The sequence below is a fragment of the Denticeps clupeoides genome, chromosome 6 (genome assembly GCF_900700375.1).
Source record: "Denticeps clupeoides chromosome 6, fDenClu1.1, whole genome shotgun sequence".
Taxonomy (NCBI): domain Eukaryota; kingdom Metazoa; phylum Chordata; class Actinopteri; order Clupeiformes; family Denticipitidae; genus Denticeps; species Denticeps clupeoides.
Genome location: NC_041712.1, coordinates 1,765,036 through 1,778,492, shown reverse-complemented (window position 1 = coordinate 1,778,492; position 13,457 = coordinate 1,765,036).

Here is a 13,457-nt window from a genome sequence, read left to right as displayed (position 1 = left end):
ACCCCACTGCTATACTCCCAACACTAAATGATGCTGTGAATCACAGTAGATTCAGATTCAAAATGATGGCCTACAAAGCCCAGGTAGCACCTTCCTACCTCAGAGCCCTCACACTGCACCTCACACTCTCCAACCCTCCAGTATTACATGCCTGGTCCTCTCCTCTGTCTTGGCTCCTAGGTGGTGGAATGAACTTCTCCTTGAGGTCAGAACAGAACAGTCACTGCATATTTTCAAACAGCAGATTAAGACCTTCCTCTTTAAAGAATACCTAGACTAACTTGTAACTTTCTTATAGTCTGACTTATGCAAGGAAAAAGTACAACAGACTGAATAAAAGGATTGTATTCATGGTTTGAGTTCTAGTGAACCAGAAACAATTGATCTAAAACAAGTAAACAAGTAAACAATTACTTCAATGATGGTAACATGACAGCTATGTGATCCCTTGGTGCTGCCTCGGCTCCCTCAGATGGCACCCATTCACACATTTTAATAAGTACAAATTCTATTAAAAGCACTTTTTCAGTATCCCTGTTAATGTGTATTCTAATCTCTTGCCTGTTCCTACCCTCGGCGGGTGACTTGAATGAAGAATGAAGATGTTTGGTAAAAATAATGCAAAATATCAGAAGACTGAGATGAACCCTTGGTGATTTTGGCAGTCAGGCTACACTTGGACCATCCAGGTCACCTACCACACCAGATCGCAAGAGATGTCAAAAACCCACCATGCCTACTTCTGAACAGGTGGGGCTTCCCCTAAGCATTTTAAATTGTGCATGGAAGAGTTGAGGTGGAGCCTTCTGAGTTCATACACTCTAAAAACTTCTGGGTTAAAAACAACCCAATTTGAAACAAAGCAGGCACCTAAGAACAACTATGCAGTAAGGATCAGAGTTGGTAAAAATAAACTTGCAACTTTTCTAAAATGTGCCCTCTGTAAAAAAAAAAAAAACAATACAATTCTAGACACATCTAGCACAAGAAGAATCAGACAAAATAAACAACTGCAAGCCTATTTGCTCTAATCAGTGCAAAGTAATTGTGCAACAATCCAGACACAGGCATCAAGAGCTGTGCTATAAGCATAATTGTGTCTAACCCTGCTAACTCATTCTTGAGCTTCTGAACCAGCTTCTGAGGTAGCTCACTTTGTGCTAAATATAGCATTAAATGCTGAATGAAGGTAAAAGTGTTTTTCAAGCACTTCAGGTACTGCAGGTGAAGTGTGCAGGTAAAGTAAAAAAAGAGGCACATTGCTTGAGGTAGGTTGGTGAGGGCTTCCATTGCAAGGTTGCCCTCTAGGATGATGCCCACTCTTGAGGGGTTGAGTTGTGGCAATGCTGGGCTTGCAGAACTGTTGTCCTCATAGCAGAGGATTCCTACTGGGATGTCCATGGAGTCTCTCTCAGTAAGCTATTTTGTGTGCGTTTATAAGTAGGCGTCTTTCATGTTGTGACAGTAGGTGGTATATTGCACAATTTGATATTTTATTATTTTACTCACTGAACTGCTCTTGAAGAACATAGATGTGTCCTAGTCTTCTTTTTATAACCTCTTGACCTTCTTAAGGGGGACTAATAATAGTATAGTACCTTTTTGCAGAACCTTTTCAACAACAAACAACAGCAGTAGACCATTTTCCACCCTCCACCCTCAGTTCCACCGTCAAACAGCAAGGAGAATTTTTTTTTTTTTTAATAAATCTAAATAAATAAGTAAAATAAAACAGAAAAGGGGGAAGGGAAGCAGTCTCCTCTCAGTGTTACAGAATTTCACTTTGTATATGCGTTAGGAAATTAAATGCCTATGCTGTACATGAATCTGGATGATTTAACAAAATCAATGAATGGTGACCATATCTCCTTGAACTTTTCCTGATGATTACCTTGACTGCATTGCAGTTTTTCCAACTGCAACATGGAGAGCATATTCTTGATACAACCAAGAGGGGGGCTTGTCTGATTTCCACAACAGCAGAATAAGTCTTCTGGTCATTAATGAGGCTAAAGCTACCACCTTGGCTTGAGATATCGTAAGAATTATATCTGGAGGGGGACCCCAAAAACAGTAATGATGTAGGTTCAATCGTTCTATTACATAAAGATGATGAGACTATATTTTCCCAGAAATTATACAAAGACTGGCAGTTCCAGAACATGTGGCCTAAAGTAGCTGGCCCTTGGTGACATTGTAGGCTCTCTGAGCTGGTATTACGAAACATTTCTGCTATCTTATCTTCTGAGTAGTGCAGATGATGTAGTACTTTAAACTGGATCAGACATTGTCTAATACAGACTGAGGAGGTATGAATAGCTTCTAGGCACTTTTGGCAGCTCTCACCCATAACTACGATGTTAAGATCCTGTTCTCATACCACTTTAGGTTTCTCCCATGAGAGTAAATAAATGTTCTGGATCAGACTATATAATTTTGATTGTCCAGAGCAAGAATTTCATCTGCAGTATTTTTAGCTGGTGAATGTAGAGATCTAAAGTGTTTGCTTGCGAGTGTTTGCTCGAAATGGCTTGATAAAGATCAAGCCATTGTTGTGCCAGGTTTGAAATGCTGCATCCATTTCAGATGGTAAGATGGTTATTCAAAAGGGGAGAGAATAAGGTTAGTTGCTTTATACAAAATGCTTTCTAAACTGGAGAAAAAACTTAATTGAGTGTTTTACAAGAGGATTAAGGAGGTGTGAGTACGGCTGCATAGGTGTAGGCGTGCTCATTAAGGAAATAGTAGAAAGCGCTCAAACATTGTGCAATTCCATGTCTGCCCAAGCATGGTCAGGATTATCATGCCTAAGATCCAGTATGCTGCTTTAGGCATTTAGGCATACCTGCTGCTTTAGGCATTTCAAGGAAAATATTCCTCATCTGCGGAACAGATTTATTCCACAAAAGTGAAGAAATCAAAGCACCTAACTCCTTGAAGTCAGACTTGGGTCGGAAAATAGGAATTGTTTAGAATAAATACAGAAAGCGGGTAGGACTATCCTCTTTTTGCCCATTCCTTATTGCCCATTTCTTCCAGCCAAAGAAATGGGCAATAAGGACCATCGTGAGACATAATTTTTTGTGCGCTCAAGTAAAGGTCCTTATCAAGGTTCTTACAAGAACGGGGGGCATTAATTCCCAGATCGGTAAATTCCTCAACCTGCTTAAATGGAAAGGACCTAAGATCCAGTGATCCAGCTAACTGATTAACCTGCAAAACTGTGCTTTTAGAAAAATTCAGTTTATAGTCTGCAATTATATGACCATAATAGTCACCTCCACCTTATCGTGGTGGAGGAGTTTGAGAGCCCTAATAATCCTAGGACCTATGTTGTCTGGGGCGCATGGTGCCCCTGGTAGGGTCTCCCATGACAAACTGATCCTAGTTAAAGGGTGAGACAACGAACGGTTCAGAAGAACTTTCATGGAAATATCAGCCTGGAGGGTTACAGGAGCCAGGCCTGGGGTTAGGGCCCTGGCCGGGCTTTCACCCATGGGGCCCGACCTGGCCCACCCCGAACTGGATACAAGGGCTCATCCAACTGTGGACCCACCACTCACAGGAGGAACATGAAGGGTCCGGTGCAATGTGCATCGGGTGGCAGACCAAGGCGGGAGGCGGTCTGATCCCCGGACAAGGAAACTGGCTATTGGGACATAGAACTCTCTGGTGGGGAAGGAGCTGGAGCTTGTGGAAGATGTTGAGCGATACCGGCTAGATACAGTCGGACTCACCTTGACACATGGCATTGGCTCTGGAACCCAAGTCCTTGAGAGAGGCTGGACACTCTCCTTTGCTGGAGTTGCTCCGGGTGAGAGGTGAAGGGCTGGGGTTGGCTTTTTGTTAGCACTTAGACTCTCAGTCTGTTTGTTGGGGTTTACCCCGGGGGACAAGACTGTAGCTTCCCTTCACCCTCGGGTCAGGGAATGGGTCCTGACTGTTGTTTGCTCTTATGTGGCAAATAACAGCTCAGAATACCAACCCTTTTTGGAGTCCCTGCAATGAGTGCTAGATGGTGCTCCAACTGGGGACTCCATTGTCCTGCTGGGGGACTTCAACGCTCACATGGGCAATGACAGAGTGCCGTGATTGGGAGGAACGGCCCGCCAGATCTGAACTTACGTGGTGTTTCGTTATTGGACTTCTGTGCAAGTCGCATTTTGGCCATGACAAGCACCATGTTCGAACATAAGGATGCCCATCGGTACACTTGGTACCAGGTTGATGATTGACTTTGTAGTTGTATCATCTGACCTGCGGCCATAAGTTTTGGACACTCGGGTGAAGAGAAGAGTTGGATCAGATGGCAGGGGAAGATTCCACAGAGACCTGGCAGACCCAAAAGTATAGTGAGGGTCTGCTGGGAACGCCTGGCAGAAGAACCTGTCAAGAAGGTCTTTAATTCCTATCTGACCATATCCCGAGAGCAGTGGGGCACATTGAGACCAAATGGACCTTGTTCTGCTCTGCAGTTGTTGAGGCGGCTGTTGCTTGCTGTGCTATGGACTGTCCAATCTCAGGGGCAGAAGTTGCTGAGTTAGTCAAACAGCTACACAGCACTGGAAACCCGAGGGTGGATGAGAAGTGGTGGACAGGAAGTGCTGCTGGCCTTCTTTAAAGAAGGATGTACAGACCAGCTGTTTGTGTCTGTGCTGTTTGTGCGACCACATAAAGTCCACATAGCCCACCTGCTGGGAAATTAATGCCTCTTCCCGTACCGGAGAGACCGTGGTCCCACATAGCAGTGGATTTTGTGATGGATCTGCCGGCATTGAAAGGCTACACTACGACTCTGGTTGTCGTTGATCGATTCTCAAAGGGGTGTAAATTCATACCGTTTTGGCCTCTCCCTTCTGCCCTCCAGGTGGCTGTGGCCCTATTTCAACACCTCTTTTAGGTCTATCGCATTCCGGAGGACATCCTCTCTGACCATGGCCCCCAATTCACCTCCCGAGTGTGGAAGCCATTCTTTCAGCAGCTGGGCGTCGCTGTAAGCCTCACATCGGGGTATCACCCACTGCCGGTACAATCAACACAATTGCCTCGTGTGGGCAGAATACGCCCAGAACTCCTTGTGTCACTCCGCCACGGTCCTGACTCCTTTCCAGTGCCTGCTTGGGCGCTCTGCTCCCCCCTCGCACGTTCACATTCCCCAGAGTATTAGACTGTGCATATGTGTCTGTGTGAAGCCGCAGGTGCCCTGGTAAGTCCAAATTCCCTAGTGTGCACTGAGCATGTCTGCTCTCCACAACTGTCCCCCGTCCATCCTTCATTAGACAAAACCTTCACACTGTCTCACCTTCATCTGTATCTTCCTGCATTCTTTCACATCTCCCAACCCCTGACTCATTCCTCTCCTTACCACTAGAGACCGCTACTAACTCTCTCCTCACCTCACATTCCCTTTCCATTGATCAACTCTGTCCTATATCAACTAAACCCAAAAGGACTTCTCCCCCTGCGCCCTGGCTCTCCGATACATTGCGTAGCAATCAAAGAGTTCTTCGAGCAGCGGAGAGAAAATACAAGAAGTCTCAACTTGACTCAGACCTACTGGATTACCAGAATCTTCTGCACAAATTTTCTACTAACCTCACTACTGCTAAAACTGCTTTCTACAAAACAAAACTAGAAGCCTCTGCCCACAACCCTCAAAAACTCCACAACATCTTCTTATCCCTACTCAACCCCCCGACTTCCCCTGCCCCAACTTCATTAACAGCTGATGATTTTGCCAACTTCTTCACAGGGAAGATTGAAAAAATCTGTGAGACATTCTCCACCACTAATCCTACTCTTCCCTCTGAAAATTCGACAACTACTCTAAATCAATTTTCTAAAATCACATCTGATGAAATCATTCAGATTATTTCCACAGGCAACCCAACCACCTGTCCACTAGATCCAATACCTTCTGCAATGTTTCAAACTATCTCCCCTGACCTCATCCCTTTCATTTCTTATATCATAAACGGCTCAATCTCATCTGGCCACGTACCATCCGCCTTCAAAACAGCCAGGGTTCTTCCAATCCTAAAGAAACCCACTGCTGATCCTACAGACATTAACAATTACAGACCAGTTTCCCTCCTCTCGTTTCTATCCAAAATCCTTGAGCGCTGTGTCTACAACCAGCTATCACTCCATTTATCACAGAACAACCTCCTGGATCCTAACCAGTCTGGCTTCAGAACAGCTCATTCCACCGAGACTGCCCTTTTGGCGGTTACCGAGCAGCTACATGCAGCCAGATTGGCAAAACTGTCATCAGTTCTTATTCTCCTTGACCTATCTGCTGCATTTGACACCGTTAACCACAAGACTCTCTTGTCAATCCTGAAGAGGCTTGGAATTCGGGGCTCAGCATGGCAGTGGTTTGCTTCCTACCTTGATGAGCGATCTTACCAAGTGACTTGGAAAGGATCCACCTCTACCTCACGTAGACTCTCCACTGGTGTCCCTCAAGGCTCGGTGCTAGGTCCTCTCCTTTTCTCCCTCTACACGAGATCACTTGGTGAGGTCATTTCCTCACATGGATTATCCTACCACTGCTATGCTGACGACACACAACTCCTCTTCTCCTTTCCTCCCTCTGATCTTCATGCTGCTTCCAAAATCTCTGCATGTCTAACAGACATCTCGTCTTGGATGGCAGCCCATCACCTCCAACTCAATCCCACCAAAACTGAACTAATATTCATTCCAGCAGATTCTTCACCACATCAGGATCTTGCTATTTACCTAGACAACTCGCAGCTCTCTCCTTCTGCAACAGCCCGCAACCTTGGCGTAACAATAGACAACCAACTCTCCTTCTCAACTCACATCAGCAATCTTTCCCGCTCATGTAGATTCCTTCTCTACAATATCAGACGAATCCGCCCTTACCTGTCAACCCAGGCCACCCAACTACTGGTTCAGTCCTTAGTAATCTCACGACTGGACTACTGCAACTCCCTTCTAGCTGGTCTACCTCTATGTACCATCCGACCTCTACAACTCATACAAAATGCAGCAGCACGACTGATCTTCAACCTTCCCAAATTCTCCCATACCACCCCTCTGCTACGTTCCCTTCACTGGCTCCCAGTAGCTGCACGCATCAGGTTCAAAATACTGATGCTGGCCTACAAAGCCAAACATGGAGCAGCACCATCCTACCTCACAGCCCTTATTACACCCCGCACTGCACCTCGTCTACTCCGAGCCTCCAGTACTGCTCGCCTGGTCCCTCCATCTCTGAAGGTAAAAGGAAAACATTCATCTAGACTCTTCTCCGTCTTGGCCCCTCGGTGGTGGAATGAACTTCCCCTCGAGGTCAGAACAGCTCAGTCACTGAGCACCTTCAAACGACAGCTCAAGACCTTCCTCTTTAAAGAATATTTAGATTAAATTGTAATTTTCTTGTCAAACTTTGTGTACAGAATCTACAACAGAGTGAATTAAATAGATGTATTCATAGTTGGGGTCCTAGTGAACCGGAATTGATCTCTTCATCGATGGTAACTTGAAAGCACGTTGTAAGTCGCTCTGGATAAGGGCGTCTGCCAAATGCCGTAAATGTAAATGTAAATGCTCTCACAGTGCCGGGTCGTGGGTTCGTCAACAGGTTCCCTCCCTAGGCTCCCTCGGCACGGATAGTGATCCTCACGGGATAACGAGCGTTAAGTGCTGCTGGTTATGTCTAATCTGCCTCACCATAAAAGACCCACGTGATCCAGAGTCTACAGAGCGATTCTCCAATGTGACATCCGGAGTCTTATCCCTATTTGTCTTTGGAGTGTGTATGTGTATGTATGTACAAAGGACCAGGCGGACTGTCACGAGCCTGAATGAAATCTCATACAGGAGAGATTGTGAGCCTGAGGGTCGAGTGGAACCCCGTCCTTTTCCTTTGTTCAGCACACGGCGTGGTGGATCTGTTGACTGTTTTTGGACATTTCCCTGGTTTTTGTCATTCTTTAAAATAAATTGTTCTTCCCATGGCACTTTACCATCCATCATCCTTTCCCATCACAGACTCTGGCGTGACACCTCTCTTTAATTTTGAGTGTTCTTTAACACGAAGATGAGTCTCCAGTATAAATATAATCTCAGGTGCCAGGGCTTTCAGATGGGTAAAAACCCTGCAACATTTTATAGAGTGGTGTCATCGCACCACGTCATCACACTTATTTTGCAACATTTCTTTCAATGATGTAAGGCAACCTACTTCTTAGGTTTGCCTAAGAATTAGGTTTGCCGTGTAATATCGTCAGTGCATGTCGAGAGGCTTTCTTTCATGTTGTTCATTTTAACGCTCAGTGCAGACAACTCAGTAGTAACAGTCTCCCTGTATTCGTTCAGCTCGGACCGGACCGCTCTTATGTCCGATTTAATAGAGGCCAGCTCACTCTCCAACACCGCCCGGACCTCGGTTTTTAAGGAATCGACCAAATCCACTCGTTCAGCTTTGAAAAAATCAATGTTAGTCGCTAACGAAGCTGCGTCCATTCCTGCATCTTCTGCGCAGCGAGCCTGAGGTCAGAGGTGGCGCCATAGGCCTCAAAGTCGGAAGGGTAGCTTGTCTGGATGATTTACCAGCCATTTCTCCAGATTATATATGTACAGATTCCTTTGAGACCAAAGCACAACTGACAGTTCACCTAATAAATATGCCTAAAACGGTACTATTTAAAACATGGTCAGCTCAACACTAATCCGTTCACTCCATAGCACGCTCAGCAGCGCCGCCCTGTATATGTACTCTTGCCTGTGTTTTATTGTCATTGATCATATCTCTCACTCACTAACTGTAACCTCTGAATCCAGGTCTGGATTGCGAATTACAGACTCCATAACTGGAACAATGGTTGCAGGAGAGGGGTGCCATTCAGCACACCACAATGTTGGTCTTATGTTAAAATAATAATTTAAAAAAGTTGATGTTGAGTATTTGCCTTTTCAGAAATGTTTTTTATGACTGCATATTTTGTGCGTGACTGTCTGCAGACTGTAAAACTGAAAGCAATTAAAATAATTTTATCCAAGGATGCGGATGAGGCATGTATCAGTGCAAAATAAACATCTCCAGTATAATGGCATGATCTTGCATTTGTCAGAGAAAATGGAAGTAGATCTTGTGTCTCGTCTACATAACAGGTGGATGGAGGTTAATTACTGCAAAAGCAATCGACTAAATCTGGCCCCGGGTGAACATTTCAGCAATTAGAACTCAGTGGGCACTATTTATGAGTTGTTAAGTGGAGGTGCCATCCACAAACTCACTGTTGTTGCAACTAATGTGGCCGTGTGCCAACACTGCATGCTTCTGCCCAGGGAACTTGCTGAATAGGATGGGGAGCACAGAGAATTCACATTTGCCAAAGCCAATTGGTGACAAGAGATCCTGATTTTATTTTTAAAAATGGCATTCATCTACTATTGCTTCTGGAGGCAGAATAGCTTGTCTGGAGTGAATCCATGAGCCCGTTTTTTTTTTGTCCCCATTTTGGACTTGTTTTAGACCATTGATACATTGCATGACTGTACAGTGACACAGTGTGACAGATCACAAGGGCCACTGTTTTTGAGATTGCACTAAGAACAGTTTGCTGATGCAATGACCTCATGATAAATAGATAAAACAAGAACCCACCCTCTTGGCTGGTGAGTAATTATTTCAGTCATTTGATTCAGGTACCTTGCCAGGGTGAATTTACCCCACCCCACTGCACTGAAGTGTACTAAATAAAAGGAAACAACAACCAGAGATACTGGTGTTTTTGAAACAAGACTGTCTTTAGGGGTTGATCTCGGTCTCTGTGTGAACTCACTAACAAAACTTTCACATCAACAACCTACTACTGGTGTGTGTGCTGTACACAAAGCCTGACTGTACCAGAATGGTACAAAAAGAAAAGGGAAATGTGTATGGAAATGAGCGCGTTATAGTAAATAGTGGGATGTTGCATTTTGAGATGCAATTTGTTCCATATTTGTAAAACTGGGATACACAGTTTAGTGTAGGTGGGCAGTTAGGCACCGTCTCCACTTTGCAGTGCCAAAAAGAGAAGCAGGTTCTCATTACTCAGTAAGCTCAATGTCACATCGGCAAGCTGACGGGAAGTAAGAGCAGAGGCGGGACATAATGAAAAGAAGGATTTAGTAATAAACACAAATAAACACGGTGCGACGGCCGAAAACAGGGAAATAACGGGGAGATTGAAAACTAGCCTGCAGGCGTTTGGCAATTGCCAGAACTCAAACACATCAAACAGTTGTCAGGTCCACAAAAATGGTCAAGTTCACGACAATGTCAGAGCTGCAGATAGGCAGAACCACAGCGCCTTTTAAAACACAGGTGAGTCCTCAGGGGCCATCAATCCTCCTGGACCCTCCAGCGACCCTTCACCGCACCTCTGCCTGCTGCATTCGGGGTACATGAGGCCCCTCTCACTGCATGTCCCTGCTGGCAGTGTGCCCAGATTTTCTCCCTCCTATGATGCCTTCTGGTGCCAGTGTGGGGGCTTCGCCAGACCATCCGAACAGCCCTTTCTGTGTCCTCATGCCTTCCAGGGGGCTCTGTGGTGCTCCGCCCCTCTTGAGGCGGACGCAGGCCCATGCCTTGCCTGCCCTCCTTACTGGCTACCAGAGGACCCAGTTTTGTCATTTGCCCACACACAGACAGAGACAGACTGAAGAGAGGGTCATCTGGGACCTCCACAGGGGGCAGCCAGGATCACGGGAGGCATGACCCTCTCACCGCCCGCCAGTGCTGGGTCTTCTTGCACAGGATCCTGACTGGCCCTGGGTGTGGTGGTGGCTCTGACCGATCAAACTCCGCCCTCAGTCTTTCCAGGAAGTCCCAAACACCCATTCCGTCTGTCTCTCCCCACTGACAAAGGTCTTTGCCCCAGCCCCATGCTGACCCAGTCAGACGCGTGCACATTTTTGACCTTATAAGTTGATCTGAAAAAATCTGAGAAAATTTTTTTTGGAACCTCGTTTCAGGGGTCTCTAACGTCCTGTACCACAAAGTGTAGTGATGGGCACTGCAGTTCTTTTAGATGTACAGAATCTGCCTTAGTGTGTTGTGTCTGTGTTCCATTAACAAACACATTTGTAAAAATAAACTTGTTCATCAAAACTTGTTTATTTAACTGGTCTACTCTGAAAATTGGGCTTAGTGAGTGATGCCCAAAAGTACATCGTGGCAGAATAGTGGCAGTCGTGGGTCCAGGGTGGAGGACAACAGGGTCTTCATATATTTCATGACAAGCCTCTTGAAGCACTTCATCATGATGGGTGTAAGTGCAATGGGAAGGTAGTCAGAGAGACATGACACTGAAGACTTGTTTGGCACAGGCACTATGGTGGTGGCCTTGAGATACGTTGGAACAATGGCCATGCTCACTGAGATGTTAAAGATGTTGGTTGCACGCTTTGCTGGTGTAATGACTCGAGAGAGTTTGGCCCTTGGCATACTTAGGGCCACCTTTTCACCCTTCCCGAAGGCGATGTCTCGAGCTTTGAGCAGTTTATGTACCTCTGCAGTCACAGCTTTTTGATTGGTCTTGTGGTGGCTTGGTTTGGCCAAGCCACTTTAAATGTTCCTTTTTTCTCTTTGTGTGGGAGGTTATGTTAACTAGTTTAATTAGGTTTACATGATATCCTAGTGTTTGCGATTTATTTTGATCTAGGTATGTTCAGTTGTCCTATTTTTCATTTGTTTGGTCCCTTTGCAATGTTTATTGTTTGGATAATAAACCCCTGCTTTCCAACAAATAATCTGTTATTCTTTGCCTGACTGTTTGGTCCCTTGTGACATACTGTGTCCCAATTAAGCATAGTTTTTATAAGTTCATTTTCTCTGAGGTACACTTGAGGATTCCTTATCTCGCCCAATCTGTGAACACCGGGTCTAATAGTGAGGGTTTAAAGGCGATGTTATGAAAGACAGCAGCAAAAGAGGAAGTATTTGTCAGTTTAAATGTCTTACTAATCTTACGCTTACGCATATCCTGAGAGAGTTATTAATCATGAAGTGTGATCTAACTGCAACTTTAGATTTCTCTGGGGCAGCGAATAGCAAAGAAGAGAAAGATGAGTTTAAAGCACCACACTCAATCACAAGCCAGGAAGGGAGATCAGCCAGAAGACTATCGGGGCATGGGTCCTGCCAAAAAGTTAAGCAATTAGCAGCCCAGTAGTAGTGATGAGTTTGGCAAATCTAACCCCCCACTGACCTAGGCTTACACACATGCAATTTAGATATTCTATGTGCTTTGAAGCCCCATATGAATGGCAGTATGATAGATTCCAATGTTTTGAAAAATGTTTTGGGCAAATAAATTGGTAGATTCTGAAAAAGTTACAGGAATCTGTGTAATATCACCATCTTAATGGCATTCACCCACCCCATTGTTTTGGCATTCACCCGTCCTCCACTGTTTTATATTGGTTTTCAGATTTTCTAACATCGGTAAAAAAATTATTTGTATATATCCTTAGGGCTCTAGATATTTCAAACTGTGTGTGGCTATCTTAAAAGGAAGACTACTCAAAAAAATGTAGTCTATATTTTAGTCACAGCTACTTTTTTGCCAGTTTACTGAATATCCTGAGAATTTACCAAATGTTTCCAATAAATACTGCAGGGGCGGTACAGACTGTACTGGGTTGCGGAGGTACAAAATAATGTCATTTCATAGAGAGAAATATGATGATCAACTTTATATTAAAGGGTTCTTTTTAATGGCAAGAGTGAGGGGTTCAACTGCGATTGCAAAAAGAAGAAGGCGAGAGAGGGCAGCCCTGCTGAGTGCCTCTATGTAATAAAAATTGAGATGATGTTTTAAAATTGGTTAAAATTTAAGCTCTAGGGTGAGCATATAACATTTTTACCCAAGAGGCAAATGTATCACCCATGTCAAATTCTCTAATCACAGCTAAAAAAACTCAATTTGGTCAAACGCCTTTTCTGCGTCCAAGGCAAGAACTGCAATATTAGCTTGAGGCTCAAACCTAGTATACAAGATATTCATTAGTCGCCTAACATTAAAAAAGGAAAAGCAGCCGGGAATGAAAACAAAGTGGTCATGATAAACAGTTTTTTCAATACAATTATTTAGTCTCTTAGCAAGAATCTTAGTGAGTATTTAAAGAGTTCAAGAGAGATATGGGTCGATATGATGATGGATTTGTTTCTTCTTTATCTTTTTTCAAAATTAAGGTGATGTTTGCCTCGTACAGGGACTGGGGAAGCTGATGTACACCAGCTGAGTGGTTAAACATTCTCAACAGCAAAGGGGTCTGAGCAGCCCATTTTACAATTTTTTTCTTCATACAATTCTTTAAATGTATTGTTAATTTCTGTGGGATTTGTTAAAAAAAACTCCCTCCTTGTTTTTGATTTTATGAACTGGCTTGGAGCCCTCTTAGCTGGCAAGATAGCAAATTGTCTGGTTTATCAC